The 15,276-nt window shown below is 38.5% G+C and overlaps 1 pseudogene; it reads left to right on the plus strand.

Annotated features, from left to right (window-relative positions):
- Positions 1 to 3,498: 3,498 nt before the first annotated feature.
- On the plus strand, positions 3,499 to 5,704 carry LOC111176345 (E3 ubiquitin-protein ligase TRAF7 pseudogene; annotated as a pseudogene).
- Positions 5,705 to 15,276: the final 9,572 nt, after the last annotated feature.

The raw sequence follows: 15,276 nt of genomic DNA on the forward strand, positions 1-15,276 counted from the left end.
GTAAATACCTCATGACCTTTCTGAATATCAGTTTCTTCACCTGTTAAATAAAGAGGCTGGATCAAATTATCTGTAAATTCTTTTTTGGATGAATATATTATGATTCTATGTAAGAAAACACTCTGGAACCAAAATATATCTTTAAACAAATGTACTGAAATACTTATAAGGCCTGTATATTGAAATGTAAATTTTCATTAGTATTTTAAATTATATTTTACATTTAGAAAATCTAAGTAATTTTATTTTATTAAAATATATACACAGGGGCTTCCCTGGTGGTGCAGTGGTTAAGAATCTGCCTGACAATTCAGGGGACACGGGTTCGAACCCTGGTCCGGGAAGATCCCACATGCGGCACAACAACTAAGCCCACAAGCCACAACTACTGGACCCGCATGCCACGACTATTGAAGCCCGTGTGCCTAGACCCTGTGCTCCACAACAAGAGAAGCCACCACAATGAGAAGCCTGCACACCTCAACGAAGAGTAGTCCCCGCTCGCTCCAACTAGAGAAAGCCCGCGCGCAGCAATGAAGACTCAACACAGCCGAAAATAAATAAATAAAATAAATAAATTAGAAAAAATATATATATACAGGTAGTATAATTTTCTTATAAAATATATTTCTCTAATATATAATTAAATATTGATCCCAGAATACATCTAATTTAGACAACTGTTTTACAAAACATTACTCTATATCTAAATGACTATTGAGATTTCACACATTCAAAATGAGAATAATTATTAAATAACAAATTCTTACTTTTTTATAATTTAGCCCATGATTATTGGATTATAAGGATTTTTAATAAGCACTGAAAATTAAGATCACATTATTTTTAACTATAATTACTGAGAAATTTAATGTCTTTTTAAAGGGATATGTGGCTATTTAAATAAAAAGTAAAACTTTTGTTCACAGTTTTATATTATCATAATATTTTACCTCTTATTCACAGTGTATTGTAGCTGTTTGAAGGAGTGACTGAGTGAGTTGTATGCTTTCTTCTTCACAATATAAGTTTGTACCAAGAAACTGTAAAAAATTTGAAATTGTTATAAATATGAAGTAAGTAATTTTGGAGCCTGATCCTCAAACCAGAGTTTCACATTTCACATTCTCTGGTATACCTATCTGGCTATCAATAGATAGATAGGTAGATGATAGACAGATAGATAGAGACGTGCCTGGAATGTAATGGTAGTAACTTTGAAATCTGATCATCTTCCAGGGAGGAATACTTTATTTAAATATATGTATATAATGGGACGTTATTTTAAAAGGAGTTATTTTCATCGAAAAGTGCAGTAGTTTAGAAATATGATCAACAGATTCACTCTTCTTGGAATCACTCTGATTGGAAGGATACACAGAAAACAATTGACTACTTCTCTTCTTTATTCCTGAGACCACCAATCTCGTCTCTGGGCTCAGGTCCTACTCTAACATTAGTTACTGCCACCAACTATCAACATAATCAGTGTTCAAGCTTCACAACAGAGCTGTCAAATTTCGTACTGTTAATCTCTTTGATCATAAAAATCCTTACATTTATCAGTCAAATATATTCCAATGTGCTGACAATGAAAATAATACACAGGCACACCTTGGAGATATTGAAGGTTCAGCACTAAACCATTGCCATAAGGCAAATATTGCAATATAGCAAGTTGCACGAATCTGGGGGTTCCCAGTGCATACAGAAATTATGTTTACACTATACGGTAGTCTATTAAGTGTGCAATAGCATTATGTTTAAAAAACAACGTACATACTTCAATTAAAAAATACTTTATTGCTAAAAAAATGGTAATCATCATTTGAACCTTCAGCAAGGCATAATCCCTTTGCTGGTGGAGGGTCTCGCCTTGATGTTGATGGCAGCTGACTGATCAGGGTGGTGGCTGCTGAAGGCTGGGGTGGCTGTGGCAGTTTCTTAAAATAAGACAATTAAGTCTGCTACACTGATTGACTCTTCTGTTCAAGAACAATTTCTCTGTAGCATGCTGTACGGCTTGGTCCCATTTTACCTACAGTAGAAATTCTTTAAAAATTGAAGTCAGTCCTCTCAGAACTTGCTGCAGCAATTGAGTAACAACTTCAGGTTTCACTTCTAATTCAAGTTCTGCTATTTCCACTACATCTGTACATCTGCAGTTACTTCCTATACTGAAGTCTTGAACTCCTCCAAGTCATCCCTGAGGGTTAGAAACAGCTTCTCCCAAACTTCTGTTAATGTTGATATTTTGACCTCTGCCCATGAGTTACAAATGTTCTTAATGGCATCTAAGATGGTTAATACTTCCCAGGAGGTTTTTGATTGACTTTGCCCAGATCCATCAGAGGAATCACTATTCCTGGCAGTTATACCCTTAGGAAATGTATTACTTCAATAATATGACTTGAAAGTCAAAATTTTCACTTGATCCATGGGCTGAAGAATGGATGTTGTGTTTGCAGGCACAAAAACCAACATTATCCTCATTGTTCATCTCCATTACAGCCCTTGGGTGACCGGTTGCCATTGTCAATGAGCAGTAATATTTTGAAAGGCATTTTTTTCTGAGCAGTAGGTCAGATGATTAAAAGATTCAAGAAACCATGTTGTAAACAGATGTGCTGTCATCCATGTACCCTAATGTTGGCTTTAAAAACCCTTCCCTAAAAGCCATCAAGGAGTTCAGGTCTTTTGAGCATTAGATGCATAGTTTCCTTGCTTGGTGCCCTGCAAACGCCATAATTTCCTTCACCATAACCAGGTGTCAGCAGACTGGCTTTGCTGCACGTTGGGCAAGCAAACCTGAGCTCGACTGGTATCTTACACAGTAAAGACAAAAACCTCAAAGTTACCTAGGGGTCCTTTCAGCTGAGCATGTGACGCAAAAAACATATGATGAGATACATGATAGAGAGAGTGTTTTTACATTTTGTAGATTAAAATCTATTTTGAATGTTTCAAATACTTTCTTTTTCATAGAATATTGTTTGGAATTCAGAAAATTACTAGCTTTTCTTCAGACCAGTGTACACTGGGACAGTCATCTTTAAAAGTTAACTCACTTGAGTCACTTAGAAAAATAATTGGAATTGAAGATGTACTCTTTTATATAGTCCATCACATTTCAAATTACAAGCTCTTATGCATCAGAAAACAATGAATGTTCATTAAACCATTATTACCCTCAAGATTTCCTTCTCTGTACTCTCCTACCAATATCCTCGCCCTCATATGCTATCTCAGCCAAGAAAGAAGGGGCTACCTGGATAAAACGAATTTACAGCTTTTCATTATAGATATCTGATTGTATTACTGGAGCTGCTCTATGAATCTGAGAACACAACGTGACTTTAGTTGTAAGTCTACTGGAACAGAGAAGAAAGTTCATGCTCATAAATTGAGCAATTCTAGCAACAAGAATCAAATAGCAAGAGACAGTTTTTTTGGACTATATCTATGACAGGTAATTATCAAAGGAAACTGGGAACCTAACAGCATTTAAGAATATGGAGGAAGATACCAGTTAGAAGACTCTAAAGTTTTAGAAGTACACTTAAGTCCTTTCCAGCAGTGGGGGAAGGTGGGGGCGATGAAGTGGGAGGGTGGGGCCACCCGGGGACCCTAGATGCCTTTCTAGAGCATGAGCTTGGGCATGAGCACCAGCTGCAACTGGTTCTCTTTGGGGCGGGGGGTGCCAGCAAGTACAAACAGTACCCTCGTCTAACTGTTCCAGGGATGAAGAGGACACAGCATGTCCCCACCCCCATCAGCACCCTCCCTGCCACTCAGATGCTGCTTAACTCCTCCGTCTCCATCTGCTTCCTCCACTCTGAGCCCAGCGTGTCCCTGTTCCCCACGTTCTCCCTGTCCTATGGGGAGAAGGAGCCAAAGACACCGGTGTTTGCCTAGCAGCCCTCAGAAAGCTCTGCTTCCAGCTTTGCTGCTGTTTGTTCAAGGACCTTGAGATCACCATGTGTATACACACATTCTGTCAAAGATGCTCCTTGAAGTCAGAGAAGGGTCCTGTGGACAATGCCAAGCTGACGATGGTAGAGAACACCAGCGCAGTGGCTGAGCAGATCTGGGAGCTCTTCATTCACTGAAAGCGTGTCTGCACCATGGCAGGGATCAGAAGCCATCTTCTTGGATGTGGACCTCCATGGTGCCTTTCACCATCAAGCTTTGTGCTTAGAAGGACCACAAGGGGAGCTGTGACTACAGCCCCAATGTGCCCCCAACAACCCCAGCTACCTGCTCTTCCTCAAGATGAACCTGGAGGCTCATGTCAAGAGTGTGAACACATCAAGTATCCTCATTCCAAGTACTGGCACATGTTCAATGGGAACCAGGACATGTATGAGACACACCTGGGGACATGCCACTTCAAGAGCTTAAATGGATTCCTGCAGGCAAGGGACAAATGCTTCCATGAGATACACGTAGTGCTGGCCTGGAAGGCCCAGGAAAATCACTCTCTTTCTTCCATGCTGGGCAAAGTCTCAGAGAATACTGACAAGCTGATGAAGAGCCTTGAGCTCAAGTTTGATGTCATGGACAAAAAATAGAGCAAGCTCAGCTACGACCTCATGGAGTTCCAGAGGGAGGTATCTAATGTTGAATGACAAGCTGTCCCACATCAGTGCATGGCTGAACACGGGCATCCTAGGATCCTAAGACTCTCAGCAGATTTTCAAGTTCAAAGGAAACTTTCTGGTCCCTCAGTGCCCCATCTGCTGTCTCTGTTCTATTCCATGGATGACCTGCCCTTAGGGGCTCCTCTGACCAGACCACCAATACATGGGACACATGTACCACCTTGCATTCAGGGGTACAATCTCTACAGTGCTCAGAAGACTGCACCATCACCAGGCAGGGTGTCCAGAACCTGCAGAAGATCAACATAATCCAGGCCCACAACAGCCCAATGTACATGCTGGTCTGTTTGCATAACATGCTCTTGAGTGGTTTCCTGAAGGCCATAAAGACCTGGGACATTATGGGTACCAAACTGCAGTTGAAGAAGGATCTCACAGGCCTCAACAAGTGGGTGTGGGCAGTGGTGGCTGTTCAAGCAGCTTCTACCAGACAAGCAAGATCTGGGACATTTGAAAGTTCAACTGCATCCATGTCCTGCAGACATCTGGTGGCAGTGTCTACTCTATTAACGTGATGAATCACTTCATCGTGTGTGGCACCTATGAGAATCTCATGCATGTGGGATGTTGAGTCCAAGAAGCATGTATGGACCTTGACTGGCAGGCCACATGGGCACCGTGTATGCCCTGGTGGTTATCTTGATGTCAGACCATATCAAAGTCTTCAGCACATGCTACTACCAGTCCCTCAAGGTTTGGAATAGGGACAACATCATCTACATGCAGATCCTGCTGTATCAACAGTGCAGGGTGACTGTACTGGTTGTGTCCCGGGACCAACTTTTAGGGGCTGTGGGTAGTACTGTGAAGGTTTGGATTTGCTAACAGAGAATCCAGGCTGGGTCTTGGCTTTCTCTCCTGGCTGGCCACTCAGGTGGTCTCAGGGTCTCTGCCTGCCCTGTGAGCACAGGCAAACAACTCAGTCAGCCAGGAAATGCTTGGCCCCATCCTGGTTGCTGCCAGAACAATGCCAGTTCTCTCTCTCTGGGTGCCCAGTCCACTCTCTATCTCTACCCCAAATGGACTGCTGGCCATTTTACTCATGTTTTCTACTGTTTTTAGACTGTATGTAGATTTGATTAGTTCCCAATTAAAATAAAAGCTGCACAGAATGTGAAAAAAAAGTAAACTAATCTGGACAAAGATATGGAGTTGGCTCTAGTTAGACAAAGAGTCTATCAAGGCTGATCAAATTACAAGTTACTGTTTATAAAAATTCTCTCAAGCTGTTTATCCCAAAGATGGCATTTGAGCAACTGATAAGTTTCCTGCTCTAGTTGGTGATGTCCATAACCTGACCTAATTAGCACTTTAAAGTAATATCCAGCTAAATCCATCAACATAGGCATTTGTGCTAGCTTAAGCAGTATTTGTGGAATTATTTCTGGGTTATATTTTCTTATGCATGATTTAAATCTAAGAGCTATCATACAAGTAGTCTCTACACAAAAGTAATTCTGATCAACTCTCTGCACTTATAAATCCCACACAGTTGAGAAAGAAAATGGATGTTGTACAAAAGATTCAAATGACAACAGCTGCAAACAAACTGTGCCCCTGGCACATTCCGACTCTTGTTATCACCACACAGTGCAAGTGACGATTGGTTTCCTTAATCCTGTGATTGTGTTCTGTACAATTTGAATCATTTTCCCATAACTTTTGGACCTCCTACAGGCATCTATGTCCCAAATTTCATCTTTCATTGCATTACATCTTAGTATTGTAGCAGTATAGCATGGCACTGTAAATTGATATTTTACATGCTGTCTCCGTATGCATTTAATACTGATAAAAAGAAAAATATTCATAACAGTAATGGATAGGACAGGCAAATAAGAATTATTTGGAAGTACAGCTGCCACACTCAGTGTTATAAGTGGCAGTATTTTTTCTGGTTAGTTTCAATTTGATAAATATTTATCACAGCCTGCATTGTGGGCAAAAGCAAAAATGTAATCCCTGTATTCAAGGAGACAAAAATTACACATGAAGCATTTAAATATAATTAAATTCTGTGCTAATTCTGTGCTAAGATGTTTGGTGCAAACTTTAACTTTTATATATGTTCTAAAATGATGTAACTAAGAATATTTATAAGGTAAATTCCCCCGCCCTTATGGTGGCATTCTCTTAGCCAATCACAATAGCTACAATTATTAAGCACTTACCATCTACCATCACTAACATTAACTAATGTAATTGTCCTAACTACTGTGTGAGCCATTTTGTATTTTAGACCATCAGGTCACAGACAAAAATATAGATTTGGGGGAGGTTAAATATGTCTCATTATTCCCTTCACGAAGTGCAGACAGGATTCAACTGCAGGATTCTATGATTCTGGAGTTCATTTTCTTAAGCCTTTCACCATCCTGCCTAATTAGGTCCTAGTATGCACAGTATTTTTCCCCAGCTTTATTGAGATATAATTGATATTCAACATTGTGTAACTTTACGGTGTACAACGTGATGATTTGATACACATATATTGCAGTATGATTACTAACAGTGTTTGCTAACACGTCCATCAAGTCACATAATTATCATTTGTTTTCTGTATTGAGAACATTTAAGACCTACTCTCTCAGCAACTTTCAATTCTACAGTACAGTATTGCTATCTAAGCTCACAATGCTGTGCATTAGGTCCCCAGAACTTACAACTGGACGTCTGTACCCTTTCACCAACATCTTCCCATTTCCCCCGCGTCAGTCCCTGGTAATCACGACTTTAGTCTCTGTTTCTGTGAGTTCGTCTTTTTCACAGTATTTTAAAAAATATTTCTCAACATTAGTAGACAAATTTTGCAAGTGAGGGGACATCTGCGATGACTGGAGGCGATGCCGTTACTGGCTTCTGGTGGGTAGAGGCCAGAGATGCTGCCGATCATCGTACACGGTCCAGGATGGCTCCCTACAACCAAGAATTATCCTGCCCAAAATATCAAGAGTGCCAAGGAGATTTTAGCTAGATAATTCTTTGTTGCAGAAGGCTGTCTTGTATGTAATTTGGTTAGCCACACCCAGGCCTTTATACAGTAGAATGCACTGACATTCCCTCCTCCAGTTATGACAATAAAAATGTCTGCAGACATGAACAAATATCCCCTGATGGATGAGCAGCTAACACCCCTGCTTGAGAGCCATGCCCTGGAGTAATTAGCTCATAGTCAAGTGAGGAAGACAGAAATAGCCTTGCCAGATAGTCATGATAGTTCATATAGCTAAAACAGAGGGAGAGAGGGCAGCAGGAAATTAATGTTGCCTAGGTCAATTCACAGAGTCTTCACTATGATGTGACTATGAAGGGGGTTTTAAGGATAAAAAAAAAAAACACCAGTCATAGAGAAAAAGAGAAGTCATTTGATTCAATGGGAGAAGACTGTACAAAGTCATAGCAGAGGATGGAAAAATGTGTGTAGCAAAGGCAGGAAGTGAGGACATGTTCATGTGGCTCCTCAATGGGGTGAGAGCAGGTGTGATGGTTAATTTTATGTGTCAAGTTGACTGGACCACAGGGTACTCAGACATTTGGCCAAATATTATTCTTGGTGTGTCGCTGAGGATGTTTCTGGATAAGATTAACATTTGAATCGGCAGACTGAGTAAAGTCCCACTCCCTAATGGGGGTGGGCCTCAACCAATCAACTGAAGACCTGAATAGAACAAAAAGGCTGAGTCAAAGGAAACTTCTACCTGATTGCTTGAGATAGGATATTGCTCTTTTCTGGCCTTCAAACTCCTACTGAAACATTGGCTTTTCTTGTATCTTAAGCTTGCTGGCTTTTGGATTGGAATTTATATCATCAGCTCTCTTGGTTCTCAGACATTCAGATTCAGACTGGGACTATGTACACAGGCTCTCCTGGGTCTCCAGTCATAATCACGCAATCATGTGAGCCAATTCCTTGTAATAAACTTTTAAAATCTCTCTCCCTCTCCGGAGAATCATGGCTAATAAAGTAAGTGATAGGTGATGTAGGATAAAGAAGAGGCTGGAGAGTGAGGCTGGTGTCAGACTACTCAAGGCCTTGTATAATGAACTGAGACATTTCAACTTAACCCAGAAGGAAAAATGAGCTAACAAAATTATTACATGGTTGCAATTTTTCATGTGCTGTTTGTCAAAATGGGGGATGCCAGTATCAGATTATATATGTTTGTTCATGAGTTTATTGGTTTGAAGAAAAGGGGTTCTTTTGGTTTTTTTTTTGATAGTATGGAGTATAACCAGACAGAGAGAGGCTGGAGACTGAAAGAAAAGTCCTATTGCTGTAGACTAGGCAAGAGATGATAACAATGGGTACAGGCTGCTAATTGTAGAATTAAGAAAGGACAGTTTAGGCAGAAGGAACAACACACAAGGGGATATGATAAAGAGAAATACTGGGGGCACAGCAACTCTTCCTTATTCAACAATATATCATGCAATTTATTCCTTGTATTCCAACATGGTTTCTGGATTCAAAGGGGCCATATTTATATTCTGTTTCACTTCCTCAAAAGCAGGGATAAATTCAGAAAGTTAACAATATATGTAACTGTCTTCACTGATATCCTTCCAGACAGTTTCTAAACCACGCAAGTAACATATTGTTGACCTAAAACAAATAAACTGCCAGTTACTTCTCTAGCAAAAGATGGGTTTATTTGAGATGAACAAAGAATTGCAATTTGCGGATTTTCAACCACGGCAAACCATATGCAGATCCCTACACAGCGAAAGGGGAACTCTTTTAAAGAGAAGAAAAAGACACTGGGAGGGCTATGGTAAACAGAATCCATTGGAGGAACTGAGAGTTTGAAGAATAGCAGCTTTTTCACTGGCCAAGTTGTGACAGGCGCTCATTGGCTGAGCTTTTGCCAGGCAAGGAGAGAAAGTCTTCTTCCTGTTTGGCTCGACTATTAGTGGTAAACTGTGAAATATTCCCCTTCTGGCTTCCCCACTCTATTTTAATTGAAGTTTCTGTTTATTAATTTTTACAATATAATGTAAATACATAAAATAAAACATTCCTTCCCTGTTTTTTCTAAATACTGCAAAATATGAGTTTGAACGAGCTCTCCTACACCCCAAATGAATACACTGGTTACTTGTTTCTTACACAGAGCAACCAGCTACAGTTAAGTATTTAAAAGAGCCCTTATCTAGAGGGCCAGATTTCTCTCCCCTGAAAAAAAATAATAAATTATGGAACTTTGATAATTAGACAAATTATAAGGCTATTTTTTTAACGTTTTTATTGGAGTATACTTGCTTTACAATGGTGTGTTAGTTTCTGTTTTATAACAAGTGAATCAGTTATACATATGCATATATCCCCATATCTCTTCCCTCTTGCGTCTCCCTCCCTCCCACCTTCCCTATCCCACCCTTCTAGCTGGTCACAAAGCACCGAGCTGATCTCCCTGTGCTATGAGACTTAATATATATTTCTCTCTATTAACTGCATAACACATATCTAGGCAGAAAACAAACACAAGAGCTGAAAGTCAGAACCCCAGCAAGATTTTCTTTTTCTCTGTATTTTATCTGAGTTAACTGAGTGAGTCCAATAAAACCTCTGAGGCAATCATTCCTGAATTATTATATGCTCCCGAGTGCACCCTGGAGACACATACACTGACAGAATACAGGTGGCTGTGGAGTACTTCACTTAATTGGACCAATGTTACGAGCCAACATTAAGCTTTAGCATGACAGAGATGATTTTGGCAATTCAGAAAATCTAAGATTTTCACTAATGGGTAAGTAAATAACTGTCTGATTCACACTCCTTGTGGTCTTTAGGATGGCTCCAGGCAGAAATGCACATTAAAAGTCTGTTTTAGCAGTTCTCACCTAGTCACCTATCAAATTCCTCTTGGTAGAAAAGCTTTGAAATGCTCTGTTTACAAATGTGCACAATTGGAAATCACTGTGTTAGTTCTCTGAGTATAACGGTTTTTAACCTTATTTGTAGTTATAAAATAAAAGGTTCTGTTTAGTTTAAAAGACTTAGGCTTTAGAAGCAGGTAGGTTAAACACTGACTTAGGCTGTAGAAGCAGGTAGGTTAAACACTGAGCTGGCATCAGTATCTGTCTTTCAGCCTCCCGTCACTTTTGCTTCTGCCCCTGCCCTCAGGCACAGCATAGGATATAGCAGTTTATCACGTATGGCAAGGGTGGGAAGTGATAGAATGCTGAAGAGGTGTTAAAGAAAAGAGACAGGGAAGAAAGAAAAGGAGGTTAACTAGACATTACAGAGCTGTTCCTGTTCCTGGGAAGCTAGGTAAAAACCATAGCTCTGGCCCTCCCGCATTCATTTCACGTGGGGAATGTTGCTGACGTTGAGATTTGTGCTGTGTTCCTGGATTGATGTATTAACCCTACTTCATTCCAGAGCAGGCACAGTATGTTACTGAAATATGTATTTTCTATTTTACACTTTCTTCTGAATTACAAATTCTCATAAATCACATTTAGAAAGGCAGGTTGCTTATGAAAAAACAAAAGAATATATATTTCTTTCTTCCTGAAATCATGTGAGAGTATAAATGTTTAATGAGTTTTGTAACAACATTAATAATTCATTCTAATATATAGTAGAACCTGCCAAAAAAAAAAAGTTATTTGAGGCTGGATTTGAGAACCAATATAAAAGCATTTAAGGCTGATCCATGGTCTATCTCTGATCAAGGAAGAAAAGATATCCTCCTACAATGCACCAAAGTTTTATATTTTTCATCCTTTTTAAAAACTGAAATAGCAAATAAAGTTCAATCAGCAAATGCAAAAAGAATGAATTCTTTTTACTTTTATAGGGAATCTGAGATTCCTTCAATACTCCCCCCATCCCCTAGGCTAAACTATTTTAAATGTTTAGCTAACAAATGTTAATACTATTATCCAATAAAAGGAACCAGGCTCCTTTGAGAAAGAGGTGAATCTAGAACTGGGCAAGAAATATTAAAGACAAGCCATGAACATTATCTGGTGCTGGAAACAAGGGAAGTGTTAAACAAATGATGGGATTATGTCAAAGGGACACAGAAGTTAACTGAGATTCCAATGTCCAAAGTCAGAAAAAAAATTAGCAACAAATAAGTAAAGTATTACTGGATTATAACCCAGAGTATAAAATAAATGTCCATAGGTCCATACTGATGTAAATAAATGATTGAATAAATATATTAATGGAGAGTAATAGACAAATTGACTATGCAGAAAAATTCCAAATAATTTATGTAGGTACTTCACCTTCACAGACATCGAGTATAAATCCACACTCTAAACGAAGGTTGCACATTGTGATGTCCTTCCAAAGAGGATGGTACTGACACAGGGAGGAAAAGAGTAACTTTACAGTGGAGAAATTTGACAAGCACTATCTCAGCCAGGTGATCAAGTTTAACATGAAGAGTGATAAACTTATGTTGATGTATGTACCCCTGGTATGATGTGATGAGAATGGTGCTTTACCTCAGTGGTTTTTTTCCCATACTTCCAGCCCCAGTCGAATCATGAGCGAAACATCAGACAAATCCTAATTAGAGGTTGTCCTACAAAATACCTGACTAGTACTCTGCAAACTGTCCAGGTTACCAAAAACAAGAAAAGTCTGAGAAACTGTCACAGCCAACTGAAACCTAAGGGGACATGATGATACAGTGTGGTACCCTGTGTGGAATCCTGGACCTGGAAAAGGACATTAGGTAAAGGCTAAGGAAATCTGGATAAATTTCAAACTTTACTTAATGCATCAATATTAGTTCATTAATTATAACAAATGTACCTTACTGATATAAGATGTTAATACTAAGGAAAATGGGTGAGAGGTATATGGAAACTCTGGACCATCTTTACATTTTTTTCTGAAAATCTAAAATTATTCTGAAATTAAAAGTTTATTTTAAATTAAAATGCAATTAATATTTCAGTTCCTCAGTCATAATAACTGTAATTCACATGCTCAGTATCCACATGTATTCTATTGGACAGCACAGATAGAGAACATAGCCTTCATTGCACAGTTGTACAAAGTCTTTTGGGCAGTCTTCTTCTGAGCCATTTTTCAGCTTATTTCTTCCCTCTTTTCACTAACCCAGCCTCCACACTAAGGTTTGAAGTTCTAGATCTAGGGGTGAAAATACCAGAAGACATATGCCTGGTGTCTTCTGTTAAATGTCTTCACATTTAATAGTCTTATTTAAAAGTTTGAAGCATCTGGTCTTGTAATTATTGTCCCAAGATTTTTAAAAAGGTTATTTGATGTACAGCAAATATTATGAAGGAATGATCCCCAAATCCATTTAATTATCTTTCCATTGGTCTCTCAGGAATTTGGTAAATATTGTACTTTTCCAAAGGTTATGAACCCTCTGGGATTTTGCTCATTGGCACAGAACTGCAAATCTTCATCCAGCAGATTCTGTAAAACATTTTTATCTTGACTACAATAGTGTTCACTATGTTTCTTATAGAAACACATTTCCTATATCATCTTGAAGTAAAATCTTGACCCATACATAACATAAACACAAATGGCCAGAGGTGTCTTTAATACATACAGTCTGGATATCATATTTCTAGTGTAAGTGAAACCCAGAGCTCCCATTTCTTCTGAATATCTATTCTTTGGAGGAAAATATATTTTCCCAATTAAGACAGGAATAAAAACAAAGAAGTGGGGAAAAAAACACTGCAGAAGTTTATAGATTTATTTACTATACGTCTAAATCTGTGTAAATCAGAAGAATCTTTAAATCTAAAATGAATTTAATGAAAAAAGTAATTTTGCTACTCTAGGAAATATAGCATTCCCCATTAAAATATCATTGGTAGTAATAACCTGCTCCTTTAAACTATGACCCATCTGCAATAAAATTTTCTGTAAGAATAATTCCTGAAATTTCTTATTTTGTTTCACAGATTTTCACACTGTCACACAACAGCTTCTTAATAATTCCAAGAATACACACTGTTGCAGTATCCATTACCTTAGAGCAATTGGGTCTAAAATTAATGTTACCATTATTTCCATATATTTAAGTAAATGGAGTAAAATACTGTAATTCAGTAGTTTATAAAATTTACATCACCAGAACTTCACATGCAGCCATTTTATATTACTTCTGAACCTCCCATTTGCTGAGGGATATAGGATATTTATGTATCTTGGGAACTAATGATTAAGCTTAACCGAGTCATTACTGTGGCACATTCCCACCTGTGCCTATCTGGTAAAACTGCAGAGCTTACCTCATAACATGTGTATGGGATTTACTGACAAGCTTCGTAGGAAAGAAATTATGCTAGAGGAAAGCCTGAACACATACAATTTGATCCAGTAACAATGCTTCAGACCTCACAGAGGACACAAGAGTCTTATGAAGTGTTATCTGTCCCACAGAAATACAACCAGCCTAGCTCCAAAACAAGGGAACAGATCCTAGAGAAAGGACCATTAATTAAATCAGGAACAGCCATTTCCCTAAAGCTCTCAAATACACTGGTTAGATGAGAACTTGTTTCAGTATTTCTATAATTAAAGAATATTAGGCAAAAAGAGTCAGAACAAAGTCATTCTTTGTGGACTTCAAGATTCCAGTTCACGGACGGTGGTGGCCATGGGTGATGATGGAAAACAGTGACACTGGCATGTGTGAGAGTGAAGGACTTGGGAAGAGAGGGAAAACACAGCAGTAGTAGCTAGTGGACATGATACAGTAGCTGGTAATATATGTTTTGGGGCTTATATGAAACACACCCTGAGGACATCTCAAAATATTTGGACGAAACTTTGAAATGGGAGGAAGCCCCTATTTCAAATGAATAGCACTCTCATTGTATTATGTGTGTACCTTTGAGTTAATGAGGAAAACAAAAAACTGGTATATACACATAGGGTAATACAGGATGAATATGTCTTGAACCAAAAAATACTGAAGACATCAAACACCTTATGATGTATCAGAGACAATTTTATAGGCTTTTAACATAAAAGTGTTAATTTGTGATTAAACATACATCTTCATTTTCACCATTTATGATTTCTAATATGAGAGATGGGTACAGGGTTTCAACACAGTTTATACATTCCACAGTGAGTTTGTTTTGCTACTTTTTTTATGCACACTGAGTTAAAGATCACTTGACTACTTTGTTGTCAGTTCAGTGAAATAAAAGATGAAATCAGCAGCAGGGTCCAATATTCTAAGTTGTCCCACTGTGCCTTTACTCCAAAATGGTCTAATGGGATAAAGTATATTCCACCTTCTCTCTCTTGTTTAGTAAAGATATATGACTTCCCTGTCAGAGCTTTACAAAGGAAATGAAATCATTGACATAACCTAGTGAGTCTCAACTGGATACAACAATGCTTTAAATTATGTTTTTGGTTTTCTCTCTTATTTTGTATGACTTGGAAATTTTCATTTTTAATTTGTCACCTACGTGGGAAGGAGGAAAAATAAAGATTGCTGAAACACTGGGCTTATTTTCATGATCACAATAGACATATTCAGCTGGATCTCCGGTGTCCCTCCTTCCTTTATACCCTTTACTGTCAGGGATCCTTGCCAAGCCCCAGCTTAACATTTTCAGAGAAGGCAATTAAAAAGCAACTAGTAAG

This window comes from Delphinapterus leucas, chromosome 18, assembly GCF_059928025.1.
Source record: "Delphinapterus leucas isolate spDelLeu-1000000601 "Yukka" chromosome 18, BTC_Dleu_Yukka2, whole genome shotgun sequence".
In the NCBI taxonomy this organism is placed as follows: Eukaryota; Metazoa; Chordata; class Mammalia; order Artiodactyla; family Monodontidae; genus Delphinapterus; species Delphinapterus leucas.